Source organism: Coregonus lavaretus, assembly GCF_964263955.1.
Source record: "Coregonus lavaretus genome assembly, chromosome: 24".
In the NCBI taxonomy this organism is placed as follows: Eukaryota; Metazoa; Chordata; class Actinopteri; order Salmoniformes; family Salmonidae; genus Coregonus; species Coregonus lavaretus.
In genome coordinates, this window is record NC_140011.1 from 1,230,501 (window position 1) to 1,244,360 (window position 13,860).

Consider the following 13,860-nt stretch of genomic DNA (forward strand, 5'->3'; position numbering starts at 1 on the left):
ATATCTCCTTTTCCTGAAGTGTACACTACTCAAACAAAAATGATGCCAACGGAGAAGGGCGACATCTTACCAGTTCCAAACCAACTTTGCTATATAGTGACTTTTATCGTGTTTATCTTAATTATTTTTTTACAGAAAGTTCATACTATTTTCACATATGACCACCAAACACTTCTGGACATCAGATCGACAGTTACTAACCTCAATTTCGACTTCAAATATGACTTCAACTCCGACTTAGTTGTTCCACTGTTCATACCCTATTCCTTTGTTTCAGGGGCTACCAAAACATCACAGGAGTAGATGCGGGAAACGAGGTGGAGTCCTGGTGAAATTGAGGCAAAGAGAAAATTTAACGCTGCTCCTCTCCGATCTATTGGAAAATGTCCAGTCACTCAAGAATAAGATGGATGAGCTTCGTTCGAGAGTCTGCTATCAGAGAGACTTGAAAAGCTGCAATATTATGTCTTACTGAAATGTGGCTGGATAATGACGCTATGCACGTAGTACTCTGTGGATTCTCCATGCAGCGGCAGGATCGTACAGCAGCTTAGAAGAAGTCGAAAGGAGGTGGAGTTAAAAAATAAATAAATGACTGGTGTGCTGCTTCAAGTGTGAAGGAAATCTCAAGCTTTTGTTCACCTGATACAGAACACCTCATGGCAAGCTGCAAACCCTTTTATCTACCAAGAGAGTTCTCATCTTTAATCATCACGGCTGTCTACATCCCGCCCCTAGCCAACACCACTCTGGCACTCAACGAACTGTATGGGGCCATAAACAAACAAGAAACTGCTCACCCAGAGGCAGCGTTCCTAGTGGGCGGAGACTTTAACGCGGGGAGACTTAAAACCGTCCTACCTCACTTCTACCAAGGCATCTCCTGCACCACTAGGGGTGCTAAAACTCCAGACCACTTTTATTCTATCTACAGAAACGCATACAAGGCCCTCCCTCGTCCTCCCTTCGGCAAATCTGACCATGACTCCATTCTCCTGCTTCCTGTTTACAAACAAAAGCTCAAACAGGAAGTACCAGTGATGCACTCAATACGGAAGTGGTCGGATGAAGCAGATGCGCGGCTACAAGACAGTTTTGCTAGTACAGACTGGGATATGTTCCAGGATTCATCCGATAGCATTGAGGAGTTTACCACAACAGTCACGGGCTTCATCAATAAGTGCATAGACAATGTCATCCTCACAGTGACTATAAGAATGTATCCAAACCAAAAACCATGAATTACAGGCGATATCCACGCTGGGCTAAAGGCTAGAGCTACCACATACAAGGAATAGGACACTGTCATGGATGCATACAAGAAAGCCCGCTATGACCTCCGACGAGACAAACATGCAAAAGGACAATATAGGATAAAGGTCTAATCCTATTACACCGGCGCTTACGCTCGTCATATGTGGCAGGGCTTACAGACGATAACAGATTACAAAGGGAAACCCAGCCATGAGTTGCCCAGCGATGCAGAACTCCCAACCAAGCTAAATGCCTTTTATGCTCGCTTCGAGGAATATCACCTTGTGTGAAAGCCCCTTCTTTCCGGAAGACTGTGCGATCTCGCTCTCCGTGGCTGATGTGAGCAAAATGTTTAAATAGGTTAACAGTCATACAGTATGAAAAATGTATGCACTCACTAAAAACTGTAAGTCGCTCTGGATAAGAGCGTCTGCTAAATGACTAAAAATGTAAATATAAAAAAATACGGCATACCAGGGCCCATTCTCAAAGCAGACCAGCTGGTAAGTGTCTTCACAGACATTTTCAATCTATCCTTGTCCCAGTCTGTAATCCCAACATGTTTCAAGCTGACCACCATTGTCCCTGTTCCCAAGAACAGTACTACAGGACTATCACCCTGTAGTACTCACATCTGTAATTATGAAGTGCTTTGAAAGGCTGGTCATGACACACATCAACACAATCATCCCAGACAACCTAGAGCCACTCCGATTCGCATACCGCCCTAACAGATGACACAATCTCAATTGCACTTCACACTGCCCTCTCCCACTTGGAGAAGAGGGGAAATAACTGTGAGAATGATGTTCGTAGACTACAGGTCAGCGTTCAACACCATAGTCCCCTCCAAGCTCATCACCAAGCTAGGGAACCTGGGACTGAACCCCTCCCTCTGCAACTGGATCCTGGACTTCCTGACCGGCCGGCCTCAGGTGGTGAGGGTAGGCAACAACACCTCCGACACGCTGGCCCTCATCACAGGGGCGCCTCAGGGGTGTGATACTCTTGTGATACTATTTTATTGGGAAGGGCTTGTAAGCAAGCATTTCACGGTAAAGTCTACACCAGTTGTTTTCGGCGCATGTGACAAATAAAATGTTATTTGACTTCCCAGAAATCTAAAACCATTAGACTGGTGTAGGCATGGGCTAGTGGGAGTTTCCACCATATTTCTTATACTATTTCCTTTCAAATCAGTGAACTGCAATAATTGGGAGGTTTGACGGACAGACGCATACTGCCAGTACTGTACAGCACAGGTTTGTCACACCAGGGGGAGACAGTGTGGCCCAAGGGCCTGATAGGATGCTAATTTATGGCCCTATAAACATTTAGCTGTGTATACTTTTACATAGTATAACATTAAGTATGCTGAAATGACAGCAGTGGTGAAATGGTGAAAATATATGGCGCAAGGATCTTGGCATCCTTGATGAAAAAATGTCTAAATGAAAATGAAGTGTTTGATTACCAGGTGAATTTGTGGCAATACCTTGGGGGGAAAAGATGCTTCAGCCATAACATATGCTGATTATTATTATCTAAATTACCTGTAGTGATAAACCAGGAGGAGCAAATAATGTAGCAGTCTCTTGAGTCAGTTGCTCTTGTCTGAGCACTGCACTGATACATTGCCTTCAAAGCACTACCATACTTGTAACTGGAGTGTGTATATGGTGTGTGTGTTTGTGTGTGTGTATGCTTTGATGTCACCATGGTCATAGTGACCCCTAGTATTTCCCTGCGTGACTCACGTCTGTGGCCTTCTTCTCGGCCTGTTCCAGCTTCTCCTGGGCGTCCTTCAGCAGCTCAGAGTATTTATCCAACTCATCCTCCACTCACTTGAGCTTCTTCTGCAGGGCCAGCAACTCTTCTTCCAGCTAGGGGACACACAGACACACACACACACACACACACACACACACACACACACACACACACACACACACACACACACAATGTTAGAGGACCAATCAATTTGGTCTATAGGGTTGCTAAAGCATCAAAGCCTCAGAATCAAATACAATAAGATACATAACCGATTTATATCAAATGTATTCAATCTACTGTATTCTGCCAAGCCTGAAACCTCACACACTGTATAATATCAGACCTACAATTATGTCCCCATGAAGAATGTAATTCTTCAATTACATCTGACGGATTCTACCGGTCTTTTGGGCTCCAGCTATGTGAGGCATCGGGGCTTCAGGGTTACAAATAGCCCGGGAGCCATTCTAATCCCACTGCTGCCGTTCCATGTGGTTTCGGGCTTGAATTTTCTGAGCCCAGACCCAGCCTTGACCCCTTTTTCTTTGTGGAACAGCAATTAGAAGAAGGTGAGGGTCTTAAAACAGCCCCATGGAAATAGACATGCCACCATCAAGGCTGCAACAAAGAGAAATGACGGTGCTGGAATAGGAATAGCCCAATGTGTGCTTACATGTTACATTTATATCATTTAGCAGATGCTCTTATCCAGAGCGACTTACAAATTGGTGCATTCACCTTATGATAGCCAGTGGGACAACCACTTTACAATTTATTTGTTTATATATATATTTTTTTTTAGAGTATATTTGTAATTTTAATTTGTTATATATATATATATATATATATATATATATATATATATATATATATATATATATATACATACACACACACAGTGGGGAGAACAAGTATTTGATACACTGCCGATTTTGCAGGTTTTCCTACTTACAAAGCATGTAGAGGTCTGTCATTTTTATCATAGGTACACTTCAACTGTGAGAGACGGAATCTAAAACAAAAATCCAGAAAATCACATTGTATGATTTTAAAGTAATTAATTTGCATTTTATTGCATGACATAAGTATTTGATCACCTACCAACCAGTAAGAATTCTGGCTCTCACAGACCTGTTAGTTTTTCTTTAAGAAGCCCTCCTGTTCTCCACTCTTTACCTGTATTAACTGCACCTGTTTGAACTCGTTACCTGTATAAAAGACACCTGTCCACACACTCAATCAAACAGACTCCAACCTCTCCACAATGGCCAAGACCAGAGAGCTGTTTAAGGACATCAGGGATAAAATTGTAGACCTGCACAAGGCTGGGATGGGCTACAGGACAATAGGCAAGCAGCTTGGTGAGAAGGCAGAGAATGGAAGAAGTTCAAGATGACGGTCAAAAACCCTCAGTCTGGGGCTCCATGCAAGATCTCACCTCGTGGGGCATCAATGATCATGAGGAAGGTGAGGGATCAGCCCAGAACTACACGGCAGGACCTGGTCAATGACCTGAAGAGAGCTGGGACCACAGTCTCAAAGAAAAACATTAGTAACACACTACGCCGTCATGGATTAAAATCCTGCAGCACACGCAAGGTCCCCCTGCTCAAGCCAGCGCATGTCGAGGCCCGTCTGAAGTTTGCCAATGACCATCTGGATGATCCAGAGGAGGAATGGGAGAAGGTCATGTGGTCTGATGAGACAAAAATATAGCTTTTTGTTCTAAACTCCACTCGCCGTGTTTGGAGGAAGAAGGATGAGTACAACCCCAAGAACACCATCCCAACCGTGAAGCATGGAGGTGGAAACATCATTCTTTGGGGATGCTTTTCTGCAAAGGGGACAGAACGACTGCACCGTATTGAGGGGAGAATGGATGGGGCCATGTATCGCGAGATCTTGGCCAACAACCTCCTTCCCTCAGTAAGAGCATTGAAGATGGGTCGTGGCTGGGTCTTCCAGCATGACAACGACCCGAAACACACAGCCAGGGCAACTAAGGAGTGGCTCCGTAAGAAGCATCTCAAGGTCCTGGAGTGGCCTAGCCAGTCTCCAGACCTGAATCCAATAGAAAATCTTTGGAGGGAGCTGAAAGTCCGTATTGCCCAGCGACAGCCCCGAAACCTGAAGGATCTGGAGAAGGTCTGTATGGAGGAGTGGGCCAAAATCCCTGCTGCAGTGTGTGCAAACCTGGTCAAAACCTACAGGAAACGTATGATCTCTGTAATTGCAAACAAAGGTTTCTGTTAAATTAATTACTTAAAAATCATACAATGTGATTTTCTGGATTTTTGTTTTTGATTCCGTCTCTCACAGTTGAAGTGTACCTATGATACAAATTACAGACCAATACATTCTTTGTAAGTAGGACAATCTGCAAAATTGGCAGTGTATCAAATACTTGTTCTCCCCACTGTATATATACACATTTTTTTATTTATTAATTAATGTATTAATTTTTTGGGGGGGTGGGGTAGAAGGATTACTTTTATACTATCCCAGTTATTCCTTAAAGAGGTAGGGTTTCAAGTGCCTCCGGAAGGTGGTCAGTGACTCCGCTGACCTGGCGTCGTGAGGGAGCTTGTTCCACCATTGCTCTTCTAGGAACAAAGATGTATTAGGGAATACTACTATTCATAGAGAGGCTCCATATGGCTGAAGCTGACCAAGTCAATTAAACAGGATAGATTAATAGAATGGTCAGTGTAGACGGCAACAAAAGCTGAAGCGATTAGACCATTAGCTATTTGCCGCCACGGAAGCAAATGTTCTCCATGGTATCACAAACACACACCAGGGGGATAGACAAATCTTCAAGGAAGGGTGGTTCCATTCCAAGCCAATGGTGGCTTTCATTACTTGGGGACTAAACGGAAAGAGAGGACTCACATAACATAATGGGTAATGTAAGTCAAGGACAGAGTATTAATAACTAAAAAATCCAGAACAACAAAAAAATCCAGAAAAACACGTCAAAAATGTTATAAATTGATTTGCATTTTAATGAGGGAAATAAGTAATTGACACCTTGGCAAAACATGACTTAGTACTTGGTGGCAAAACCGTTGTTGGCAATCACAGAGGTCAGACGTTTCTTGTAGTTGGCCACCAGGTTTGCAAACATCTCGGGAGGGATTTTGTCCCACTCCTCTTTGCAGATCTTCTCCAAGTCATTAAAGTTTAGAGGCTGACGTTTAGCAACTCGAACCTTCAGCTCCCTCCACAGATTTTCTATGGGATTAAGGTCTGGAGACTGGCTAGGCCACTCCAGGACCTTAATGTGCTTCTTCTTGAGCCACTCCTTTGTTGCCTTGGCCGTGTGTTTTGGGTCATTGTCATGCTGGAATACCCATCCATGACCCATTTTCAATGCCCTGGCTGAGGGAAGGAGGTTCTCATCCAAGATTTGATGGTACATGGCCCCGTCCATTGTCCCTTTGATGTGGTGAAGTTGTCCTGTCCCCTTAGCAGAAAAACACCCCCAAAGCATAATGTTTCCACCTCCATGTTTGACGGTGGGGATGGTGTTCTTGGGGTCATAGGCAGCATTCCTCCTCCTCCAAACACGGCGAGTTGAGTTGATGCCAAAGAGCTCCATTTTGGTCTCATCTGACCACAACACTTTTACCCAGTTCTCCTCTAAATCATTCAGATGTTCATTGGCAAACTTCAGACGGGACTGTATGTGTTTTCTTGAGCAGGGGGACATTGCGGGCGCTGCAGGATTTCAGTCCTTCACGGCGTAGTGTGTTACCAATTGTTTTCTTGGTGACTATGGTCCCAGCTGCCTTGAGATCATTGACAAGATCCTCCTGTGTAGTTCTGGGCTGATTCCTCACCGTTCTCATGATCATTGCAACTCGACGAGGTGAGATCTTGCATGGAGCCCCAGGCCGAGGGAGATTGACAGTCTTTTGTGTTTCTTCCATTTGCGAATAATCGCACCAACTGTTGTCACCTTCTCACCAAGCTGCTTGCCGATGGTCTTTAAGAGTGTGCTCCTAATCTCAGCTCGTTACCTGTATAAAAGACACCTGGGAGCCAGAAATCTTTCGGATTGAGAGGGGGTGAAATAATTATTTCCCTTATTAAAATGCAAATCAATTTATAACATTTTTGACATTTGTTTTTCTGGATTTTTTTGTTGTTATTCTGTCTCTCAATGTTCAAATAAACCTACCATTAAAATTAGAGACTGATCACTTCTTTGTCAGTGGGAAAACGTACAAAATCAGCAGGGGATACAAATACTTTTTTCCCTCACTGTATTTGATACAGTACGTGTAACTATAAGCTCAAGCTATTTTCTATTCAGGAAGAGGATCCGCTCCAAATCTCCATCATGAAGGTATAAAGAAGCTTCGAAAAAGGAAAAAGGGGGTAGGCTACAGTAGAATGAGATGGTTGCTCTTCTCTTGTACAGGTCTAGGTTTTGGCTGCACATTCAACTTTTGCCAAATCTAAAAAGCTATGGTAAGGCTGATTTCACGCAAGTGTGCTGCTCGGAAGGTGCATATGTGTTCAATGATCAACCAAATTTTAATTCAAAATGTTCAAGACAAAACAGGAGTATCCCTTTCTTGTTCCCATGTGTGATGGTAGGGAGTAACCAATGTCCAAAGGTAGATAAGATAATTAAACTGTGAGGAGGGCTAAGCTGCTATGTAGCCATAATGTCAACATCATAGATAGACCATGGGAATCAGCTGAGAGGGAGACCATGAAGGACTCGGGCCAAAATGTGACTGATTCTGAACTGGCGTTGAATCCAAAATGATGAGTGTCTTCTGTCATTCCATCCCGGTCTTGATTTTCCAAAAAGAAAAGTGGTAGGACGCGAGAAGGTTGATACTCAAGCACCTTCAATTCTGTCAATTTCCTGAAGGTTAGCTAACACTTGCATAGTGCAGAATCGGACCACTTTTTTTTAAACCCGTTTTTCTCCCCAATTTCATGATATCCAATTGGTAGTTACAGTCTTGTCCCATCGCTGCAACTCCCGTACGGACTCGGGAGAGGCAAAGGTCGAGAGCCATGCGTCCTCCAAAAACACGACCCTGCCAAGCCACACTGCTTCTTGACACATTGCTCGCTTAACCCAGAAGCCAGCCGCACCAATGTGTCGGAGGAAACACTGTACAGCTGGCGACCGAAGTCAGCGTGCATGCTCCCGGCCCGCCACAAGGAGTCGTTAGAGCTCGATGGGACAAGGACATCCCGGCCGGCCAAACCCTCCCCTAACTGGCCCAATTGTGCGCCGCCTCATGGTTCTCCCGGTCGTGGCCGGCTGCGACACAGCCCGGGATCGAACCCGGGTCTGTAGTGACGCCTCTCGGGAGGCCTGCAATTTTAACATGTTGCGAGTGCCTTCTATGGTTAGATGATGACAGAAGATGAGAGATGACAGTGGAGATATGATCATTTGGAAGACTGGTATGCTCAGATTCCTTGATTGTGTCAATACTGACAATTTTGGTTTGACATTTCAAAATGAACCTCTGTAATAATCTACTGCTTTGTCTAAGAGAAAGAACTCATCTGGAAACATCAAAATACCCCCCTTAAAGTGCATGTTATGGCAATGATGTCATGATTCTATGTCAAGGGCTATCCCCTAAACTGTAGATTTACAGTCACCTATGGGGTTGCTGGTGGCATGTCACTCATTCACACTGGGCTTCATTAGCTTCTTAGTATGTACTCCTTAGGTCAGCTTGTGCCCCTCATCAATGTGCTTCGACTCAGGGAATTTAACACAGCCCATAATAACCTCAAACTGGCTGGGCCAATGGTGTGATCTGTCTGTGATATCTAATAAATTCAGCCAGCACATCACTCTGATGCCTACTGTACCCATGAAACACTGTTGAAGAGACTATAAGCCCTTTTATTAGTCATACTTGCAAAAGTCTGAAGTAGCCAACTGTATGAAGTAGCTTACCGATAACTTAACAAAAGGATATTTAGATGCCATTATTTAGAACACACGCTTACCTATCTTCCACATGTTGGACATGTCTTACTTTGTGTTTCGGGGTAGAAACGACATACTTGAAATCGTAAATATATTATGTGCTCATCATGCAATAAAATTACTGACTGGGCTTTTATGTTTATTGCATATCGTAGATTGTACATGGATTAGGCCAACCATATATGGATGAAATACTGTCTGTCAATGACCAAACCACTTCATGGTTGACAGACATTGAAGGGAGCAGTAAAATCATTCAAATGAATAAATTAATAAATATAATTTGCTATTGGAATGAGATACAGTTGCCCCACTCCCTTTAAGCAATGAAAAGGCAGGGAATAAATCATCTTGATCATTATACTCCCATACCTGTTTGCATTTGTCCTCTGCCCCCTTTTTGTCTCCTGCTTGTTCTGCCCGATCAATAGTTTTCCTTATCCAGTTTTAACATTTGCATTTTCTTCTTGATGGCTTCCATGGTTACTGTTGTTTTTTTCTCCTAATACCAGGCGAAAAGGGTTCAGAGTTGGTACTCTCGACGTATGTGCATGACTGTCACGGTCGTTGAGAGACGGGTCAGACCAAGGTGCAGCGTGGTATGCGTACATGTTTATTAATACGAATAAACACTTGACAAAATAACAAAACAACGAAACGTGAAGCTCAAACAGTGGCTACAACACAACAAGCAAACGCGAGTCAAGATCCCACAACTAAGGTAGGCAACCAGGCTACCTAAGTATGATCCCCAATCAGAGACAACGAGTGACACTTGCCTCTGATTGGGAATCACACCCGGCCAAACATAGAAATCTCAAACTAGATCTACAACCTAGAAATACAATAACATAGAATTCAACAGAAACTCACACCCTGACCCAACTAACAAGAGTTCTCTCGATCAGGGCGTGACAGTACCCCCACCCCCAAAAGTGCGTACTCCGGCCGCACCAACCTGACTCATTAGGGGAGGGTCCGGGTGGGCACTGAGTCTCGGAGGCGGCTCCGACTCCGGGCGTGACGACTTCTCCCTCTCTGCCTCCCCGTTACACCCCTGGTCTGGTCTGGACCTTGGCGCGATGCTTCCCCTCTCCTTCCTCCCACGATGCACCAAGCCCTGTCTGGACCCTGGTGTGGGAGACCCCGAACCTGGAGAGAGGCTGACGTCTGGGCCTGGATCGGCAATCCTCCCGCGCAGCACCAAGCCCTGTCTGGACCCTGGTGTGGGAGACCCCGACCCTGGAGAGGGGCTGACTTCTGGGTCTGGAGTGGAGCAGCTGACCGGGGCTGGACTAGGCACCGGTAGAGCGGATTGCCTTGGCACTGGAATGGAGCCGCTGACCGGAGCTGAAGTAGGCACTGGTGGAGCGGACTACCCTGGCTCCGGAGTGGAGCCGCAGACCGGAGCTGGACTGGACCCCGGTGGAGCGGACTGCTCTGGCTCCGGAGTGGATCCGCTAACCGGAGCTGGACTAAGCACCGGTGGAGCGGACTGCTCTGGCTCCTGAGTGGATCCGTTGACCGGAGATGGACGGGGCACCGATGGAGCGGACTGCTCTGGCACTGGACTGGAGCAGCTGACCGGGGCTGGACTAGGCACCGGTAGAGCGGATTGCCCTGGCACTGGAATTGAGCCGCTGACCGGAGCGGGACTGGCACCGGTGGAGCGGATTGCTCTAGCTCCGGAGTGGAGCCGCTGACTGGAGCTGGACTGGGAACACGCACCACTGGTCTGGTGCGAGGGGCAAGCACGGGTCGTGCCGGACTGGAGACACGCACCACTGGTTTGGTGCGAGGAGCAGGCACGGGCCGTGCCGGACTGGATACACGCACCAATGGTTTGGTGCGGGGAGCAGGTACGGGCCGTACTGGACTGGATATGTGCACCACTGGTTTGGTGCGGGGAGCAGGTACGGGCCGTACTGGACTGGATACGCGCACCACTGGTTTGGTGCGGGGAGCAGGTACGGGACGTACCGGGCAGGCGACAGGTACCACTGGTTTGGTGCGAGGAGCTGGCACAGGCCGTACCGGGCTGTGGAGGCGCACTGGAGGTCTGGAGCTTAGAGATGGCACAACCCGTCCTGGCTGGATGCCCACTTTCACACGGCACATGCGGGGCGCTGGCACAGGACACACTGGGCTGTGAAGGTGCACTGGCGACCCAGTGCGTAGGACTGTCGCAGGGTATACTGGACCGTGGAGGCGCACTGGAGACCAGGAGCATTGAGCCGGCACAATCCATCCTGGCTGGATGCCCACTTTCGCACGGCACGTGCGGGGCGCTTGCACAGGACGCACTGGGCTGTGAATGCGCACTGGCGACACAGTGTGTATCTCTGCATACCTCGGTTCCTCAACGAACACACGCTCCTTTTGTTGCCTGACCAGCTCCTCTCTCCGTGCCTCCACTACTTCCTTCTCCCTACGGGCCTCCTGCAGCGCCTCCTCTTTAAGGGAGCTCTCCTGCTCTATTCTCCCTATCAGCCCCCGTAATGTGGTGGCCTCCTCTCTTAAACTGTCGATCCGCAGGTCTTGGAGAACCTCTAAAATAGCGGCCTCCTCCTCTACAGTCAGCCCTTTCACGGCCTCCTGCTGCCTCGTCGTCCACCCCGTGTGCCCCCCCCCCCCCCCCCAAAATAAATAATAATATTGTGGCTGTTTCTCAGGCTTTCTTCGTGACCGAGTCCTTTCTCCTCTCCTGCCTGGGCATCCTCCTTCGCCCAGGGTCCTCTACCAGCCAATATCTCCTCCCAAGTCCAAAATGTCTTTCCCACCTGTGTCCAGGGTGTCTGCTGCTCCTGGGCGCTGCTCCTTGTTTGGTGGATCTTCTGTCACGATCGTTGAGAGACGGGTCAGACCAAGGTGCAGCGTGGTATGCGTACATGTTTATTAATACGAATAAACACTTGACAAAATAACAAAACAACGAAACGTGAAGCTCAAACAGTGGCTACAACACAACAAGCCAAACGCGAGTCAAGATCCCACAACTAAGGTCGGCAACCAGGCTACCTAAGTATGATCCCCAATCAGAGACAACGAGCGACAGCTGCCTCTGATTGGGAATCACACCCGACCAAACATATAAATCTCAAACTAGATCTACAACCTAGAAATACAATAACATAGAATTCAACAGAAACTCACACCCTGACCCAACGACACAGGAAAAGAACAAGAGTCACGCATTATGAATGGTTGTTTGACTGCGAGCATTTGATGAAATGCACACATTATCACAACTTGAGATCTCTGTAGCAGGGCATTTATGAGCGCATCTGATGTAGGTGGTGGGCCCTAGCCGATCCCAGTCGAGGGAGGAGCTGATTTTTTGTATATGACAGTAAAACATTCTTATGATTACTATAATAAAGTATATTCAACACTATCTGCTTAGGCAAATTTGCCAAACTGCTAAACTTGGAACCAATCAGAACTCCCGTACATACCCCCCTCGTGATGAAGGCACGATGTAAACACAGCCTCTTGTGAAAACGCGAGCTGCTGTCTGATGAAGAGGAACAGACCTAGCTCCCAAAGACTGAAAAAAAGATATATATATCTGTTTTCGAGTGCACTTGAAATATGCAGCATGCAATACAAATTGTCTTGATCGTATGAAGAGGTAACTCCGTTGACCATTTAGCCAATGTATTCAAAGCTAGCCAATGTTACAGTTTGACTAGCCTAGCCAACTACTGTAAATGTCAATTCGTGTTTCATTAGCTATCTTTGTCAGTGAGTATATGTCTTATTTCAAGTAACTAGCTGCACGCTTAAAACGGTTGTATAATGTGCACTGCAATAAGATGAACAGTTTGATTTCTAAATCAGATAAGTTCTCAAATAGCAGCTGCCTAAAACCATGGTGGGCATGCATAATGTTGGACGCACTGGAATATAAGGTACAGAGAATGATAAAGAGCCTATGTTTGAGTTTCAAATATTAAATGTTCAGTAAATGTGAGTATATTTAGGTGATTTAAATTATTAACTTTCCTACTAACCTTGCCAAAATCTTGCCAATCCATTCATTATTCTACTAACTATGACCGAGCACTCCCCATTCTCATCGACGGGGCTGGGCTGTAGTGGATCAGGTTGAGAGCTTCAAGTTCCTTGGTGTCCACATCACCAACAAACTAACATGGTCCAAGCACACCAAGACAGTCGTGAAGAGGGCACGACAAAACCTATTCCCCCTAAGGAGACTTAAAATATATCTACAACTGCACCATCGAGAGCATCCTGACTGGTTGCATCACTGTCTGGTATGGCAACTGCTCGGCCTCCAACCACAAGGCACTACAGAGGGTAGTGCGTACGGCCCAGTACATCACTGGGGACAAGCTTCCTGCCATCCAGGACGGTGTCAGATGAAGGCCCTAAAAACTGTCAAAGACTCCAGTCACCCAAGTCATAGACTGTTCTCTCTGCTACTGCACGGCAAGCGGTACCGGAGCGCCAAGTCTAGGTCCAAGAGGCTTCTAAACAGCTTCTACCCCCAAGCCATAACTCCTGAACATCTAATCAAATGGCTACCCAGACTATTTGCATTGCCCCCCACCCCTCTTTTACGCTGCTGCTACTCTCTGTTTATTATCTATGCATAGGCACTTTAATAACTCTAACTACATGTACATATTACCCCAATTACCTCGACTAACCGGTGCCCCCGCACATTGACTCGGTACCGGTACCCCCTGATTATAGCCTCGCTATAATTATTTGTTACTTTTATTTTGTATTATTTTATATATATATATATAAACATTTTTTCTTGGATTTTTTTTTTTTGGGGGGGGGGGTATTCTTTCTTAAAACTGCATTGTTGGTTAAGGGCTTGTAAG

The 13,860-nt window shown here is 46.2% G+C and overlaps 1 protein-coding gene and 1 pseudogene across 6 annotated transcripts in view; both read right to left on the bottom strand.

The window, feature by feature from the left end:
* Positions 1–13,860, bottom strand: part of LOC311099359 (alpha-(1,3)-fucosyltransferase 10-like) — a 43,488-nt pseudogene that overhangs the window by 13,159 nt on the left and 16,469 nt on the right. The window lies entirely within an intron of this gene.
* LOC311100103 (talin-1-like) overlaps positions 1–13,860 on the bottom strand; it is a 79,650-nt gene that overhangs the window by 9,973 nt on the left and 55,817 nt on the right. For all 5 annotated transcript variants that reach the window (XM_084140854.1, XM_084140853.1, XM_084140855.1 and 2 more), the window contains one exon: positions 3,012–3,137. The gene's annotated coding sequence lies outside the window, so the exon portion shown is untranslated. The remainder of the gene's footprint in view (positions 1–3,011; positions 3,138–13,860) is intronic.